Source organism: Microtus oregoni, unplaced genomic scaffold (assembly GCF_018167655.1).
Source record: "Microtus oregoni isolate MIOR12 unplaced genomic scaffold, Mior012 000054F_ref0000373, whole genome shotgun sequence".
NCBI classification, from domain to species: domain Eukaryota; kingdom Metazoa; phylum Chordata; class Mammalia; order Rodentia; family Cricetidae; genus Microtus; species Microtus oregoni.
The window spans coordinates 3,786,186-3,803,640 of NW_024543830.1; the positions used below are offsets into that span (position 1 = coordinate 3,786,186).

Below are 17,455 nucleotides of genomic sequence, written 5' to 3' on the forward strand. Positions count from 1 at the left end.
TTTCGTTTTGGCAAGCGCAGCTGTCTACGAGCGGAGTGGGCTAACGGAGGTCTGGGCCTGTTGCAATTGAAGGAAGAGATGCAAAGACTTGAGAAACTCAGTCCAGGAGTCATTGTGCGGAATAAGCCCCAGACAGGCTGTAGTCAACTCCAGGGAAAACAGTGTTGTATATGCACAGGAACAGAGAGGAAACGCATGTCAGATTTCTTTCTGCAATTCCTAAGACTCCATCTGACGGCATGTAAAAGAGGACACAGCAAGGAAAACCTATGCTATAACATAATCTTTTATGCTATAATCTTTTTGTCCACTGTGAAGATGTGTCTTTGCCGAGGTGCCTTCTGATTGCTTTAATAAAGAGCCAGTAGCTAGCTAGGCAGGAAGAGTGGGGGGCGGAGAGAAGGAAAGAGATATAGGAAGAGGTTAGATGGGACTTCCAGCTAGAGAGAGGAAGAGGAGATGAACTTAGGCTCTGGAGAGACATCAGAGGACATAGAGAGGAAATAGAAGGTACAAGATGGAAGAGAGGTAAGAAGTCACAGGGCAATTGTAGGTTAATTTAAGTTCTAAGAGCTAGTGGGACAAGCCTGAGCTGTAGGCTGAGCTCTCCTAATGAATAAACCCATATCATTATTTGGGAGCTGGCTGGCAGAATAGAAAAAGACTTATTAAAATAATATTTATCTTCTAAAAATTGATAAAAAAATTTCAGGCATAAACCTGAAATCCCAACATTGGAAAAGCTGAGGCAGGAAGATGGGGAGTTCAAGGCCATGTTCTACACATAAGGAACTGAGGCCAGCCTGGGCTACATAAGGTCCTACTTTAAAAAATAATTCATCTAAAGAAGGGCATTTCCGGAGGTGCTGAAATATTTCACTGAGAGATGACACACTGCTTAAATTGGAAAGGGAAGAATGTCACTTAAACATGGTCTGTGGAAAACAAAAGGATGTCAGACAACCCTATAGCAAGTATTAAGAGTTTTAGAAAATACACCTCCAAAGGAGAGAAAAAAATTAATGAATGTTTTAAAAAGTAAAATATATAAACACTAAAATAGGGCAACTGGGCTCCCTCACCCCCAGAAAAACTTAGATCATTGGTCAAAGACATGGGGACAAGAATGGGAACCAAAGCTCATGTCAGAACCAAATTAATTCAAATTGACACAGAAAAATGGCAAAAAAAAAAAGAGAAAAAAGAAAAAAAAAGAATGCCTCCATTGTGAAGAACTCCGAGACTGCCAGTGACTGCGGTGCCTGTTTTGTTATTTCAGAGTCTGTGTGCAGCGGGTTTCCTCGTTGGCTCTTTGAAAGGATCCCAGGGAATGACTTTTAACTTTTCTTTTTTATTTGATTATCCCGTTGTTGTTTTGAGTAGGGTCTTACTGTGTACCTCTGGCTGAACTCACTGTGTAGGCCAGGCTGGTCGTAGCTTCTCGAAGTGCACCAGACACAGCAAAGACTTGGAAGGCAATGAAAATGTCTTGCGAACAAAAGCACAAAAAGAAAATGAAAGTGGCGAGGACGGAACTTTTTACCTTCATCTCATCACACACCCTCACTAGCCAACTGAACCACAGAAGAAAACAGGAGTATTTTCTGTCATTGCAGCAAGAGGAAGTCTCTAGCTCGATGCTAGCCACAGCCACAGCATTCGGTGTCACAGGCCACTCAAAGGAGACGATAACTAGAAACAGATCCATCCGCGTCCCGCTCGCTTCCAGCGGAGCAGCGGGTAGTCGAGTTACCGCGCAGGCATCCCGGGAGAAGCGGGCGCCAGGGTCAGTGTTAGGCGGAACTGAATCGAGGCTTGACCAGTTGTACAAGCGCCGGTGACGTCCTTGTTGTTCCGTGTGTGTGGCTCGCCGTGATCGTATAGTGGTTAGTACTCTGCGTTGTGGCCGCAGCAACCTCGGTTCGAATCCGAGTCACGGCACTATCGTCCTTCTGCCCGGCGATCTTTTGCTCCAGCTCTGAGCTCGTCCCTGCCAATGCTCTCCTCTGCTCTGCAGAGCACAAACACGGGGAACTGCTCTCTCAAGCTCTGGGAGGGGAGACAACATTCCCCCTCTCCACTTCCTCCACTCCATTATCTACAATAGCGGCCAGCAGGTGGCAACCTTACACTAGGGCCAGCAGGCACTCAGCCTCACAGATGTTCCTAGAATCACCTCCCAAGATCTGAGATTCAGGCAGATTTCCAAATTCAGCTCCATTTTTTGTATTTATATTTTCTTAGGTGCTATTTAGCATACATTTGTATATCAACGTATCACCATCTCCTTTAAGTACTTTATCAGTAAAATTTTAAGGTTTGGTCTATGACACATCAAATTAAGTTGGGTGATACTAGGGTTCAAACCCAGGACCTTGTACATGCTAGGCAAGCGCTATACTACTTTATACCCACAGCCTCAAATTCATGTTTATGTATAGTGTTCTACAGAAATAAAGTTGATGACATTTTGCTCTCCACCATGGACACCGTGTTAAATTGTTCTGACAGCATGTATTAACGCTATTTTCTTTCCCTCTCTGAACTACTTCAGCTTAAACCCAATTGATTAAAGAACTACGAATTGATTTCAAATCTCATTATTCATCCTTTATGTATTTGTGCCTCCTGTTGCTACTCACCCATTGTCTAGTCTGACGTGGCTTTCACTAACTCTAAAGTCAAGTAGTTTGTCCTTTTCCTCCAACGACACACCACTGGGCATAGCAACCACACTCCTGAGCAGGCCCGTGTTCAGAAATAGTTGTCCAGCAAAAATGAATTTCTCATTTGTTTTGTGGACTTTTTGTTTTGTTTTGGCATCTTTTGTCTTATTGTGGTTTTTTTTGTCTTATTGTGTTTATCTGTTATTATTTTCAGTGTTTTGTTTTGAAGAATGTGAGAGAGAAAGGGCATGAACGTGAGTGGTTGGGAGGATTCGGGAGGAGTCATGGGAGGGAAAAACAATAAAAATACATTGTATGGAAAAAGTTGTGCCATTATGTCTGCCTATATTTCATCTTCTTATATAGTTCAAAATATTCTGGGATCTTACCCTTCACAATCATTGTGAGTACATGCCTTCCAATATGGGCTGGTTGTCCCCTGTGGCCAAAAACTCCAGTAGGCCAGGCAGGGACTGTTGGAGAATTATTATTTTCAGGTGTGTGACTTTTGTTTATACTGCATTTGTTTAACTCTGTGAAGCTGTGGTTCTTTGCCTGTGTAAAACACCTGATAGTCTAATAAAGAGCTGAACAGCTGGATGTAAGGGCGATCTGGCTGCGACATCTGTAACCCCCTTGATCGCCAGGGTTGATTCGGCTGATCTGGATGGCTAGGCGGGTGTCCCCTTCCTCCATCACCGCTCCATGTGCGTCCCTCCAGAAGCTGCCTGCGCTCAGTCAAAGAGGACGACCTTCCCTGAATAGAGGAGGACGGGTCTTCAATCAAGGGTATATGAGTAGCTGCGCTCCCCTGCTAGAACCTCCAAACAAGCTCTCTAGAGATGAACGGCCAATAGTGAGGCAGAAGCAAGGATCGGCAGGGCTGGTAGGCAGAGAGAATAAATAGAAGGAGAAATCTGGAAGGAAAGGAGCAATGAGAGAACAAGGGAAGGAGGACATCAGGCCAGCTATACGGCCAGCCAGCCATGGAGTAAGAGTGGAAGTAAGATATACAGAAGAAAAGGAAATAGCACAGAGGCAAAAGGTAGTCAGAATAATTTAAGAAAAAAGTCAAGCTAAGGCCGGCATTCATAACTCAGAATAAGCCTGTGTATGTGTGATTTATTTAGGAGCTGGGTGGCAGGTCCCCCAAGAGTAAAACATTCACAACATGGAACACACTTACAGACCAATATATAATGCTGTATTGGTGAATCCTAAGTTGGAATGGAGAGCCGAAGATGTTGGAGATGCCAGGCTTGTAGGCCTACCTCCAGCAAGGACAGGCACAAAGCTCCGGATCAATCCAGCAGCCTGTAGTAGCTCAGATTCCAACCCTGCTGTCATATAAATCTGCTTGCTTTTCTGCCTTTTTGCTCCTCTCTCTGTCCCCCCTCCCCAGTAGGCCTTGGTAGGGTGATCCCCAATAGATCTTTTCTACCCACAGAGTAGTCCAATTGGGTAGTTTCTCTGTCCAGTCAATTATACTCATTTCACCCTTTTGGAATGGGGATGTTTATGGTCTGCCATTGTATATTGAAAGTGTGTAACTTGAGATTTTGATTTCATAGTGAAGAATCCAAGAATAAGAATAAAGAAATAGCCGGGCAGTGGTGGCACACACCTTTAATCCCAGCACTTGGGAGGCAGAGGCAGGCGGATCTCTGTGAGTTCGAGACCAGCCTGGTCTACAAGAGCTAGTTCCAGGACAGGCTCCAAAACCACAGAGAAACCCTGTCTCAAAAACCAAAAAAAAAAAAAAAAAAAAAAAAAAAAAAAAAAAAAAAAAGAATAAAGAAATATAGGTCCCACAAGTAAAAATGTAGAAATACAGAAGTATAAAGTTGTAAGCCCAGAAGAATGTTAGCAGCTTTTTTAACAGCTTAAGGATTAATTGTTAACAGTGGGGTACTTTGCTTTACAACCCATAGCTCTGTCTGCAAGGCTGAAGCGGCCCTCTGCAAACCAAGGGTCAGCTTTTAGATAACCCCAGCCACTCATGACCAACAATTGATGTGAGCCGAGTTAGCCTTGAAAGGATGGGGTGTATGTGACTTTTCGGTTTTACACTGTCCCTGCTCTGTAAAACTGGCAGCATCGGAGGAGGGCAGTACTTCAGTGGACACTGTTGGGGAGCACCAGGGAGAACGACAACTTAAAGACAAACGCTCCTGTAACTAAAATCCCTGCCCATGGAAATAGTAAAAAAGGGCAATTTGTATCTGAGTTTTACCTCGCAATTGTAAAAATTTCTTGTTGCTTCTTGTTATGAAAAGGGGAGCCCGGAAACAGCCCATGACCACAGCCATCTCTGGCTGTGGCCTCAGCTAGCTGGTAAGCTTTTGTGCCCCATGGAGATTTTTTTTTTAATTTTTAATTTTTTTCCTGGAATAAAGTCTGCTTCTGGCTTACTAGACTTTGGTGGTCTGTCCCCATCTTTGCGCTACCCCTATGGGCCCAACAATAGTTAAGAATTGTCTTGAGTCTCAAAAGTGACTGAACTGCTGTACGGTGCTAGAACTGTTGAGACTACGGGACTCTTGAAGGTGAATTGAATGCCCTTTGCAATATGAAATGGCTCTGATGGAGGAGGAGCAGAATGTTCCGGCGTGAATATAAAATATCCGCTCCAGGCTCTCGGGATGGAGCACATGTTCCCCTGTTAAGGGGCTATCCAGAGAGCTTGTCTTTCTCCGCCCACCAAGATGTGGATACGCACAGTGCAAGGACTGAGCCACTGTAGCTGCCCTGCCTTCTCCCCTGCAATGCTCTGCAGTCTCTGAAACAAACAAGAGGAAACCTCTCTTCCCTTAGGGTGCTCTGCCGGGTCCTTGTCACTTCAGTGAGGAAAGTGAGTGGTGCGAGCTGAGATACAAGGAGGAGGCATAAGCTAGACTCAGCAAGCTGAACTTAGGGCCTGCGTCTGGACACCTGGTTTTGGAGGACACCGATGGGCACATGCAGACAGGTCACTGGAAGCAGCAGATAAATGAAGGACACTTTATAGTTTTCATTTACATGCGATTCTTTTTTTTCTATTTTTGTAAATATGGTGACCCCAATATGTGGCAAATGTTTGGTTTTGTTTGTTTGTTAATGTTTTCCAAGGCAGGGTTTCTCTGTGTGATCCCCATTATCCTGGAACTTGTTCGGTTGACCAGGCTGGCCTCAACTCATTGATCCACCTGCCTCTGTCTCCTGAGCGCTGGGATTACAACGTGGGTCACCATACTTGTCAAGTTAAATACATTTTTGCAATAAACTCTTGTGTCCCCGATTTTAGATCAAAGAACTCTTAGAAGCAGTAGAGCTGCAAAGTAAAAATCTTTATTATTGCACCGGGCCTAGGAACTCCCCACTGGAAGAGGGGGGGGAGTGGCAGCAATATTGGGATACACACACAATTGATCGGGGAATACAGAGATGCAGGGGTCAACCATAGGTCAGCCAATCAGGACGGACAGAATATCCACAACATCACAAAAGCAGAACTGCCTGTTTACAGAAGAGTTTAGCGAACGATCAGCCAACTGGAATAGGCGGTATGTTTATAACCTTAAGACTAGGACACACTTGGTATCATTCCTTAATCATCATTGTGACAGGTTTTACAACCTCATGCTTTTTAACCACCTCTAAGGTTACAACCCCACTATGACAGACTTTACAAGTCCATGTTTCTGTTGTGGGATATCTGTACACTGTGTGAAGGTGTATTGCTGTGGTCGGTGTAAGAAAGAGCTGAATGGCCAGTCAGGCAGCGGTGAAGCGTGCTTTTAATCCTAGCACAGAACAGGCTCCAAAGCTACACAGAGAAACCTTGTCGGAAAACAAACAAACAAAACAATCAACCAAACAAAAGAAAGAGAGAGTTGAATGGCCAATAGCTAGACAGGAGAGGATAGGAGGATTTCCCGGGAGAGAGAGGAAGAGGAATCAAGGCAACTGGATTTCACCAAAGACTCGTAAAAAGTCAGACATAAGGTACAGATCAGAGGTAACCAAGCCACGTGGAAGAATGCAGACTAAAAGAAACAGGAATCCCAGCACTCCAGAGGCAGAGGCAGGCTGATCTCTGTGAGTTCGAGACCAGCCTGGTCTACGAGAGCTAGTTCCAGGATAGCCTCGTAAACGACAGAGAAACCCTATCTCGAAAGAAAAAAAAAAAAAGAAAGAAAGAAAAAAGAAAAGAGACAGGTTAATTTAAGTTATAAGAGTTAGTGGGACAAGTCTAAGCTAATAGCCAGGCTTTTTATAAGTGTTAATAAGTCTTCATGTAGTTACTTGAGGGCTGCTGAACCTGATGAGAAAGTATAACTACATGTTTTCCCAAAAGCAAATGTTTTATCTCCTGCTTTACTTAGAGAGATTCACTGACTCCTTTGGCAAACATGGGCGTCATCCAGACCCAGGTGAGGAATTTAACTCGTCTAACACATGTAAAGAAAACAGATCTGCTGTTCAAGTAGCTTCCGTCTCTGCGCCTTGGGGCACAGCACTGGCTCCATCTTAAGGTACATAGGTCTGGTACCTGTGGCTATTTATTTTAGTTTAAGAATTGCCCTGGTTGTACAAGATTTCTCAGAATGGCCTATGGAGCTATTTTTGCTGTGTTGTAACTCAGCAACCACTTATCACAGGTGAATGAGATTTGTAAAACCTGCCCAGCAACTTAGAGAATTTTCTCTCTACAGGGGTCGAATGATCTCATGTACTTCGTGTTGGTGGAAGATAGAGGTCTGCTGGTACACACCAAAACCAGCGACAGGCTGTGAGGCCATAGCGGCGAGCAACCATCGGCTATTTGGGATTGGAGATAATTCTAGGTGATTTGTCTCTGATCCTGCAACACTCCATCCAGCTCTCCGCTAGCAAGAAAGTTCACCAAGCCAACGGGGCAAAGGGGAGGAGTGTGATGTCACCCCTGGGTGCAGGTTGGAGGCAGGGTCTATGCAGATGAGGAGCGCGCAGGGACTGTCACATCCTCAAACTCTGCGGAAACGCGAGGGATTTCCAGCGCGGCGTGGAAGTCACCGCGGGTTCACGAGTAGCAGCGGTGCCCAGGAATGGGGTGCGCGTCCGGGCAAGTCCTGAAGTATGCACGGCGAAAGGACCATATGTTCAGAGCGCAGGACCGGTGGGGCTGAGTCTGGGCTGCAGGACAGCAAGGCATACTTACCTGGCAGGGGAGATACCATGATCATGTAGGTGGTTTTCCCAGGGCGAGGCTCACCCATTGCACTTGGGGTGTGTTGACCCCTGCGATTTCCCCAAACGCGGGAAACTCGACTGTATAATTTCTGTTAGTGGGGGACTGCGTTCGCGCTCTCCCCTGATACTGTCGTAAAGAAAAGGGTATATAAGTAGCGTTTGTGCCTCTAGCTAACTGAAATAGACGTGGCAAATATGTACTACCGGATTTTTATTTTCCTCTACGCATGCACCTGTTTTTTCCTATTTGATAAGAAAATTGGTATTGGCTTTATAGAAGTTATCCTTAGGAAATCAGGTACTATGTTAATGAGAAAACGTCGAAAGCTTTGAAATTATGAGTTTTTTTTACCTGAAAGCCTGAGTACTTTTTGGCAACTGTCAAAATCTAGGTTGGTACTCCACTCTACCTTTTTTTCCCCCTTGGTTCTTGTGCTTAACATGCACCAGACCCTGACTCGGGAACAGCCCATCCCTTCTCAAAGAGTGTTTTAAATTACCCCTAATTGATACCGTTGTTAGGAAGCAATTCTCTCTCTCTCTCTTTCTCTTTCTCTCTCTCTCTCTCTCTCTCTCTCTCTCTCTCTCTCTCTCTCTCTCTCTCTCCCCGTCCCTCCTCAGGTGTTTTTACTGTCACACACACACACCCCTCATCCTAGTGGAATATCGTCTTCCCAACACGCTCCAGTCGCTTACTAGTCACCATTCTCTCGGATATGCCTTGGGGTTCCACCGGGCTCCGGATCCTCTGATGCCCGCGGTGCGTAGCCACACGTACACCCCCAACCAACCCTCGCCTCGCCGGTCCCTCTCCACTCCGGGTCAAGTTCGTCCACCTCTTCCGTCCGGACTTTCTGAGCAAGGGCACCACACTCGCCGCCTTTCCCACGCAGGCCCCGCCGAGGTTCCAGCACACACCAGCCCCTCTCACGTCCGTGCTCGGGGTCTGCAAAGGACCGGACCCTAAAGCACACTTGGGCTCCTTCCCCGACCCCCGGGTGGCGGCGGGGTCTTAACGTAAGCGCGAGGTCGGGAAGCGGGGCGTCCGGGCGTCCGGGCTGTTGGCTTTGAATCTTCCAGCTCAGGTTGCTCGGCTGCGGGCGGGCGGGCTTCCCAGGTGTGGCCGCTGCGGTGTCGCCGGACTCACTAAGGAGACAGGGCATTCGCTTGTGCATAGTCTCTGTGGCGCAATCGGTTAGCGCGTTCGGCTGTTAACCGAAAGGTTGGTGGTTCGAGCCCACCCAGGGACGATGGCTCTCAGATTTTAAACAGTCTAAATACACAGGTCAGTCGCTCGTGTGCGAGCATGTTGATTGTTAGTTTGAAAGTGCACGCTTCTACCGCTTTCTCAGCAAGCCTCCGAAAATCCCTTACTAAAGTGCCTGTCGTTCGTTTTTTACGGCCTGGCCCGCTGGCAAGGAAAACAACAAAGCTAATTTTTATTTTGGGCGGGAAGGGTGACACCTATGGAAAACCCCCACCTGCTGTCTTTAGTTGACTTGGGGATGGGTAGAATGGGAACCCTTTCTTAATAAAGGAAAATTATGGAAAACAAGTCACCAAAGCACAGGAAACGGACCAGATTTTAATAAAACAGATAAAGTACACCACCGGCTAAAGATTTGCGTACGACAAGGGCGAGCTCATCGTAATTCCTAATCACAAACCTTAGAACCGATTTCGAAAACCATGTGGTATGGAAACACCAAAAGAAACCACAGAAACGGGCAGGCCCGGCGGTGTTTGGTACAGGAATCCGGGAACTGGCGGTGATGGTTTTGGCCTCTGTAGGCGGGCAGCGTCTAGGAAGGCTCTGGACCGCTGGTTTGCTCCCCAGCTCTTCGGAAGGACCCTAGGACAGTTCGCCCCCTACCCAGGTACCCCAGTCACCGTGGAGAGGAGGGCGATGGAGGGCTATCAGGTGCTTGGGGAAAATAGTACACCTGCAAGAGTGGCATCGACCCACCGACTTCACAGTTAGCGACGGCCCTCACCACCCAACTGAGGCACAGATGCGTTCACTCGTGCGGGCGCCGCTCCCAAGCTCCCAACTCAGCTGCGTTGGAGAAATCACTTCTGCAGGACAGGCCGGTCAGAAGTCTCGAAAACCAGCTCAGGCTGGCCTGCGCTCAGTGCTGACCTCCGCCCCAGCACCGATGCCAGAAGGGAACAGATGCACATCTGGACTGAGCCACGGTCTTATAGTACTCTGTGTTGTGGCTGCAGCAATCTGGGTTCGAATCCGAGTCATGGCACTATTGTCTCTCTTGCCCATCCCAGCATACTGCTCTCTTACCCCCTGCACCCCACGCCACGCTAATTTAATGTCTTGCCACAGACTCCAGTCTCCCTTGTTCAAGCCCAGTTGACCGAGGAACTCAAACATTATCATTATGGTTTGCTGCTTGCAGTCTTCTCTGTCAATCACACCGTCTCAGGTGAACTCACAAAATCGCCTTCACTGTCAATCACCATAAGACCCAGGGCATAGTAAACATCATCTTTGAGCAAATGAAAGACCTCTGGGTCGGGGAGACTCTCACTCAATTCTGGGATAACATGACCACCCCGCCCCAGGAACTCATGAGAGACTGTGAAACAAGAAAAAGAACACACCAATTGAAGGTCGTGGGCTACATTCTTAGGTAAACATTCTGACGCTAGAACAAGACAAAGAAGGCTCAGCTCACACCCTAGACCAAAATATTCTGTAGGCAAACCACTCCCTGGGTGGAATCCATTGTTATCTCCTTAGGGTAGGACCTTAGTCAGATCCTTAGACTTTCGTTTGGGATAGAAACACATCTATTTCTCTATTCATGAAAGACAAGGTCTGCATATTAGCCACACCTGCGGACAATAACCTTGAGAGAGCAGAACTCAAGGCTCTAAATCTAGATGGGATCTTTATCTGAGGTAGAATCAGACGGTCACCTTGAAGGAAAAGAGCTAAGTTCCAACTCTCTGACCTTTGCTCAAGGTGAAAATACGCTCACTTTTTCGGGCCCCAGAGTCTATTGGAGTCTGTCTCTCCTTAGCTCTCAATAATAAGGCACAACCTGTGGTGAGGATCAAACCTGCCAAACACAAAAACTTTCCCTTCGGCAGTGGCCGGGATGCAGCACAGGGCACTGACTTGTGGAGGGGAAGCACTCCTACTTCGATCCCACACTGCAGAATCAGGACGTCATAAAAACTGATCATGTTTAAGTTACATGCTCAGTACACGACACACAGCCTCCACAGGCACACATGTACACGACACACAGCCTCCACAGGCACACACGTACACGACACACAGCCTCCACGGACACACATGCACATGACACACAGCCTCCACGGGCACACACGTACACGACACACAGCCTCCACGGGTACACATGCACATGACACACAGCCTCCACCGGCTCACACGTACATGACACACAGCCTCCACGGGCACACACGTACACAACACACAGCCTCCACGGGCACACACGTACACGACACACAGCCTCCACGGGAACACACGTACACAACACACAGCCTCCACGGGCACACACGTACACGACACACAGCCTCCACGGGCACACATGCACATGACACACAGCCTCCACAGACACACATGCACATGATACACAGCCTCCACGGGCACACACGTACACGACACACAGCCTCCACAGGCACACACGTACACGACACACAGCCTCCACGGGCACACATGCACATGACACACAGCCTCCACCGGCTCACACGTACACGACACACAGCCTCCACAGGCACACACGTACACGACACACAGCCTCCACAGGCACACACGTACACGACACACAGGCTCCACGGGCACACATGTACATGACACACAGCCTCCACGGGCACACACGTACACGACACACAGCCTCCACAGGCACACACGTACACGATACACAGCCTCCACGGGCACACACGTACACGACACACAGCCTCCACGGGTACACACGCACATGACACACAGCCTCCACCGGCTCACACGTACACGACACACAGCCTCCATGGGCACACACGTACACAACACACAGCCTCCACGGGCACACACGTACACGACACACAGCCTCCACGGGAACACACGTACACAACACACAGCCTCCACGGGCACACACGTACACGACACACAGCCTCCACGGGCACACATGCACATGACACACAGCCTCCACAGACACACATGCACATGATACACAGCCTCCACGGGCACACATGTACACGACACACAGCCTCCACAGGCACACACGTACACGACACACAGCCTCCACGGGTACACATGCACATGACACACAGCCTCCACCGGCTCACACGTACATGACACACAGCCTCCACAGGCACACACGTACACGACACACAGCCTCCACAGGCACACACGTACACGACACACAGGCTCCACGGGCACACATGTACATGACACACAGCCTCCACGGGCACACACGTACACGACACACAGCCTCCACAGGCACACACGTACACGATACACAGCCTCCACGGGCACACACATACACGACACACAGCCTCCACGGGCACACACGTACACGACACACAGCCTCCACGGGCACACATGTACATGACACACAGCCTCCACGGGCACACATATACATGACACACACAGCAAAATTCTAATTGGTTTTAATAAATAAAAACCCAAGTCAGATATGGAAGTAAATGCTGAAAGATCAAAGAAGCAGAGCAGACAGCCCCTGGTTCTTACCTCTAACAAATCCTCTGACTGAATGGGCGATCCTGTCTCTCCCAAGTACTGAAGTTAGTAACCTTTCCACGTGATTGTGTGAATTACCAAATCTTTGTTTGGGGAATAAAGAGAAAGTCACATTAGAGACAAAAATCACATAGCTAGGTTGTTGTTTTGTTTACAGAGGACTTGTTTTGGCTTTAGAGACAGCATCTCACTTTGTAGCCCTGGCTAGCGTGGAGCTCACTCTACAGACCAGGCTGGCCTCGAAATCATACAAATCTACTTGCCTCTGCTTCTGAGTGCTGGGATTAAGGCCGGGCACACCCTGTGGGCTATGTGATTTCTGTTTTACGTGTACAAGTGTTTTGCCTGAGGTGTGTAGCATACCGAGTATATGCCAAGTGCCTGCAGAGGCCAGAAGAGGGGTCTGGATTTCTTGGAACTGGAGTCGTGGCCTTTTGCGGGACAGTGTGTGGATGCTGGAGAATATAGCTGGGTCCCTGCAGACAGCAACTGCTCCGAACAGCTGAGCCACGTCTCTAGCTCCCAATACAGTAGTTTTAAATTTTCTTTTAACAAAATTGCTTTTTTTAATGTACCAAATATTAATAGCATGGATAGCAATGAGAGGTGAGACCTGTCAAATATCAAGACTTGTATGTTTGTGGGCTTAACTAAATATAACTCCCCTTTCTCCCCCCTCACTATATAACTGTCCACAATCTTAACACTAACCAATAAAATCCTAATAAACTAATTCCAATGCTATAGAATCATTACCACAAGCTTCTTAATGTGTCTGAAATTTATCTCTTTTTAAAAATGCAAACATTCCCACGAACTCCAGAGAGCCAAATTGGACCCAAATGAACAGACCAGACTTGCCCAGAATAAGTATCATTTCCTTCCTTGATCTTGGGACTCCTGGGAAACTCCCTCCTCTATCTTGGGGACTCTGGGGACCCCCTTCCATCTTGGAACCTTCCTCCCCTGATCACCAGGATCTCAGATTTTATCCCCAGGATCTAAACGTAATCTTCCGCATTGCCAGCATCTTGTCAGGGTCAAGCTGCCAGCCAGCCAGTTCCACAAAGCCTGGAAAACACTGAAGTAACCAGCTACCCCCAGGATGTGGCCAAGCACCCCAACTTCCCAATGCACACAAACCAACAGGAAGCAGTCTTGAGAGACGCGACGCCTCATTCCCACCCATCTGCTACCCTTAACCCCCGAATCTTTATAATAAACAAAAGGGTGAAATGTCAGCATTTCTGTCACTTAGCGTTATGGCAAATGTCGAGCCACCCCAAGAGTAGGCACTTCCGGGATCCACGGCCACGCATGCATCATCCAACATTCTGGCAACTTACATAGCCACCCAGGACCCTCAAGCCCTGTGTGATCTTCATCTGCTCCTGTCAAAGCTACAGCAACAAACGCTATGACCCTATGCGCACGCGCCAGGCAGTGTCAGTGTCTAACCACTGGAACCGCCCACTCCACGTTTTCTTCTCAGCATCAGCTCTCCCCAGGCCTGCGCGCACGCGTCTCTCTCTCTCTCTCTCTCTCTCTCTCTCTCTCTATCTCTCTTAAACTCTTTTTTTAAAAAAAAATATTTGTTTATTTATTATGTATACAATATTCTGTGTGTATGCCTGCAAGCCAGAAGAGGGCACCGGACCTCATTACAGATGGTTGTGAACCACCAAGTGGTTGCTGGGAATTGAACTCAGGAAGAGTTCTGGAAGAGCAGTCAGTGCTCTTAACCTCTGAGCCATCTCTCCAGCCCCCTCTAATAAACTCTTAAAGTGGATTCACTTGTATGTCTTGTGATCCGTTCTTGCGGCCGGTAATTTTACCTTTGTGATGTGTATGTTCATCATTGGATGAGTATTTCAGCTGAATCATTCTATCCTTCTTTGCACCTGAAGCTACAGTTAAATTCTTGTTCCAAAAACATTGTAGAAGAGAAAGTGCATGTATGACGTCATGATAAACAGTATGATCATCTGTAATCCTTAAAATGCTGTGTTATGTCTGCACGTGGGCTAAAGAGGTTTTAAGGGGGTCAGACAGGGTGGTACCAAGCTCTTATTGCATCACTATGTAGATAGACCCTGTCTGGAGTGGTGTTGGTGGTGGCTTGAGGGGGAGTGCAGAGAGGCAGAGAAGGACAGAGAGGGAGAGGTTTTAAAGGGACAGATAGATGGCTTATAGACAAGGGCGAGGACACTTGCCATCAGGTCTGACCATCCAAGAGCTTGATCCACGGAGCAAGCATGGCAGAAAGAGATCCGACTGCTGCAAACTGTCTGCTGGCCTCCACATGCGAGTCATGGCACATACGCACCTGTCCCTCCCCCACAAACACAACGCAGAAAAGGGAGTGCTTATTTATTTTATGTATGTGTGTTTGTGCCTGATTGTATGTGTGTGCACGACACACATGCAGGAGTCCGAGAGAGGGCAGAGTGGATCCCCTGGACCAGGAACACAGACTGGGGTCACCCCAAATTCCATGTCCAGACTTAGTGTCAGTCTCATGGTGTTTCCGTAGAAGGAACAGAGAAATCCATACATCAAGAGCCTTGTAAAATGCAGTGGTGGAGACATGAGGTGGGCAGGTTCCAGCGAAGCTGGAGACCTCAGCTGCAGGGCTGGCTACCCTTGCTGCCTGGCTTCTCTGACTTGGTGTTGATTGAAGATAGGGGTTTGTCGCTACACACGGAAACCAGCTATAAGGCTGTTAGGTCACGGCGGTGAGCAGCCATCGACTATTTGGGAATTGGAGATAATTCAAGATGATTTGTCTCTGATCCTGCAACACTCCATCCAGCTCTCCGCAAGCAAAAAAATTCACTAAGCAAACGGGAAAAGAGGATGGGTGTGATGTCACCCGTGGGTGCCGGTTGGAGGCGTGGTCTATGCAGATGAGGGGCGCGCAGGGGCTGTCCTGTCCGCAAACTCTGCGGGAACACGCTGGATTTCCAGCGCGGCGTGGAAGGGTGCCTTGGCCCGCGGAGAGCATCGAGTCGAAGGAATGGGGTGCGCGTCCAATAAGGTCCTGGAGTATGCGCGGCGAAGTGACCGTGTGTTCAGAGTGCAGGGCCGGTGCAGCTGAGTCTGGGCTGCAAGACAGCAAAGCATACTTACCTGGCAGGGGAGATACCATGATCACGTAGGTGGTTTTCCCAGGGCGAGGCTCACCCATTGCACTTGGGGTGTGTTGACCCCTGCGATTTCCCCAAATGCGGGAAACTCGACTGCATAATTTCTGTTAGTGGGGGACTGCGTTCGCGCTCTTCCCTGATACCTCTTGTTTTAAAAAAAGGCCTTTTTCTTCCTACAGCTGTTTTTCCTCTTGGTCTTTTTTTATTCTTTTCTATGCTTCAAAATATGTGGTCAAAAGTGCCAAGTTAACTTAAGGTCTTAACCTTTGAAGTGACATCTTTAGGAAGTTGGTCCTTAGACTCAGTAGAACATTTCTTCAATTTTGAACTTTTTGTCTTAAAGTCCAGGAGCACTTGTCTTAAACTTTTCTTTGAGACTCCAGACTCTCCTTAATTCTTTTCTGCTCTTAACCCGCACCAGACCCGGGCTCGGGACCAGCACACCCCTAGCTGAAAGACAGATATCGTTGCTAGGAATTCATTCTTCTGATTCATTCAAAACAAAACACCCCTCATGATTTTATTGTCTTCCTAACATAAATTGCCTTCAAACTACATCAGCTCAGTTTAAATGCACCATTCAATCTGACGTGTCCTAGGGCTCCACCTGGCTTCTCCGCAGGTCTCTTCGGTGCGTATCCCCCAATCCCACCCCCAGGCCACCCTCGCCCCCGTCTGTCCCTCTCCACTCGGGGTCAAGTTCCTCCCGTCCGAACTCCCTGAGCACTGGCACTGCACTCGCCGCCTTTCCCACGCCGTCCACGCGGAGGCTTCAGCACACACCCGGGGTGACCAGCCGTCGGGCGTCCGTGCTCGAGGTCTGCAAAGGACCGAACCCTGAGGTTCACTTGGGCTCCTTCACGGAGTCCTGATGGGCGCCCTGAACAAGACTCTGCCAGCGTGGAGTCCTAGGCGGCCCCGTCCCAGCGTCCCGGAGGCGCCGGGTTCATAACGTTCGCGCGAGCTCGGGAAGCTGCCGTGGGGCCGGCAGGGAGCCCGGCAGGTTGGCTTCGAGGGCTCCTGTTCCGGATGCTCGGCCGCGACACGGTGGACATCACAGGTGTGACTGCCATGGTGATGTCTGACTCACCAAGGAGAGGCGGCTTTGTCATGTCAAAGTCTCTGTGGAGCAATGCGTTAGTGCGTTATGCTGTTAAGCGGGAGGTTGGTCGTTCGAGCCCACTCAGGGACTACGATCTTTGGGCGTTTAACAAAGAGCTTTCTAAATTTACAGTTCCTTGTGTGCTGACTTGGCAATGGAAACACTCCTACTTCTCTGAAATACCGGAAGCCCACTAAATAAGAAAAAAAAAAGCCCTATGGACTTAAAGTACCTAAGGCCTTACCTTTCTGCTTTCTGTCACACGCTATTTATGGCCTGTACTGAGGCAGGGTAAACAATAAAGCCAATTTTTATTTTGGAGGGGAGAGGGGGAGGAGGACACCTGTGGCAACCCCCACCTGCTGTCTTTGGTTTATTTGGGGATTGATATAGTGGAAATCCTTTCTTAATAAAAGAAAATTATGGAAAACAAGTCACTAAAGCACAGGAAACGGACCAGATTTTAATAAAACGGGTAAACTTTACACCACCGGCTAAAGATACGCATATGACAAGGGCGACGACAACGTAATTCGTAATCACGAACCCTAGAACCGATTTATTCCTAAGGCCAAGCCGTGTTTAGTAAGGAGTCCAGGGACTGGCA

General features: G+C 48.2%; 4 non-coding genes across 4 annotated transcripts; all 4 read left to right on the plus strand.

Annotated features, from left to right (window-relative positions):
• The first annotated feature begins 1,869 nt into the window (after positions 1 to 1,869).
• On the plus strand, positions 1,870 to 1,941 carry Trnah-gug. The gene has a single exon. It is a non-coding gene; the product is annotated as a tRNA-His (tRNA).
• Positions 1,942 to 7,837: 5,896 nt separating this feature from the next.
• On the plus strand, positions 7,838 to 8,001 carry LOC121438133. Its single transcript, XR_005973074.1, has one exon. It is a non-coding gene; the product is annotated as a U1 spliceosomal RNA (small nuclear RNA).
• Positions 8,002 to 9,053: 1,052 nt separating this feature from the next.
• Trnan-guu lies at positions 9,054 to 9,127 on the plus strand. Its single transcript has one exon. It is a non-coding gene; the product is annotated as a tRNA-Asn (tRNA).
• A 6,594-nt stretch (positions 9,128 to 15,721) lies between these two features.
• Positions 15,722 to 15,885, plus strand: LOC121438091. The gene has a single exon (XR_005973038.1). It is a non-coding gene; the product is annotated as a U1 spliceosomal RNA (small nuclear RNA).
• The last annotated feature ends 1,570 nt before the right edge of the window (positions 15,886 to 17,455 follow it).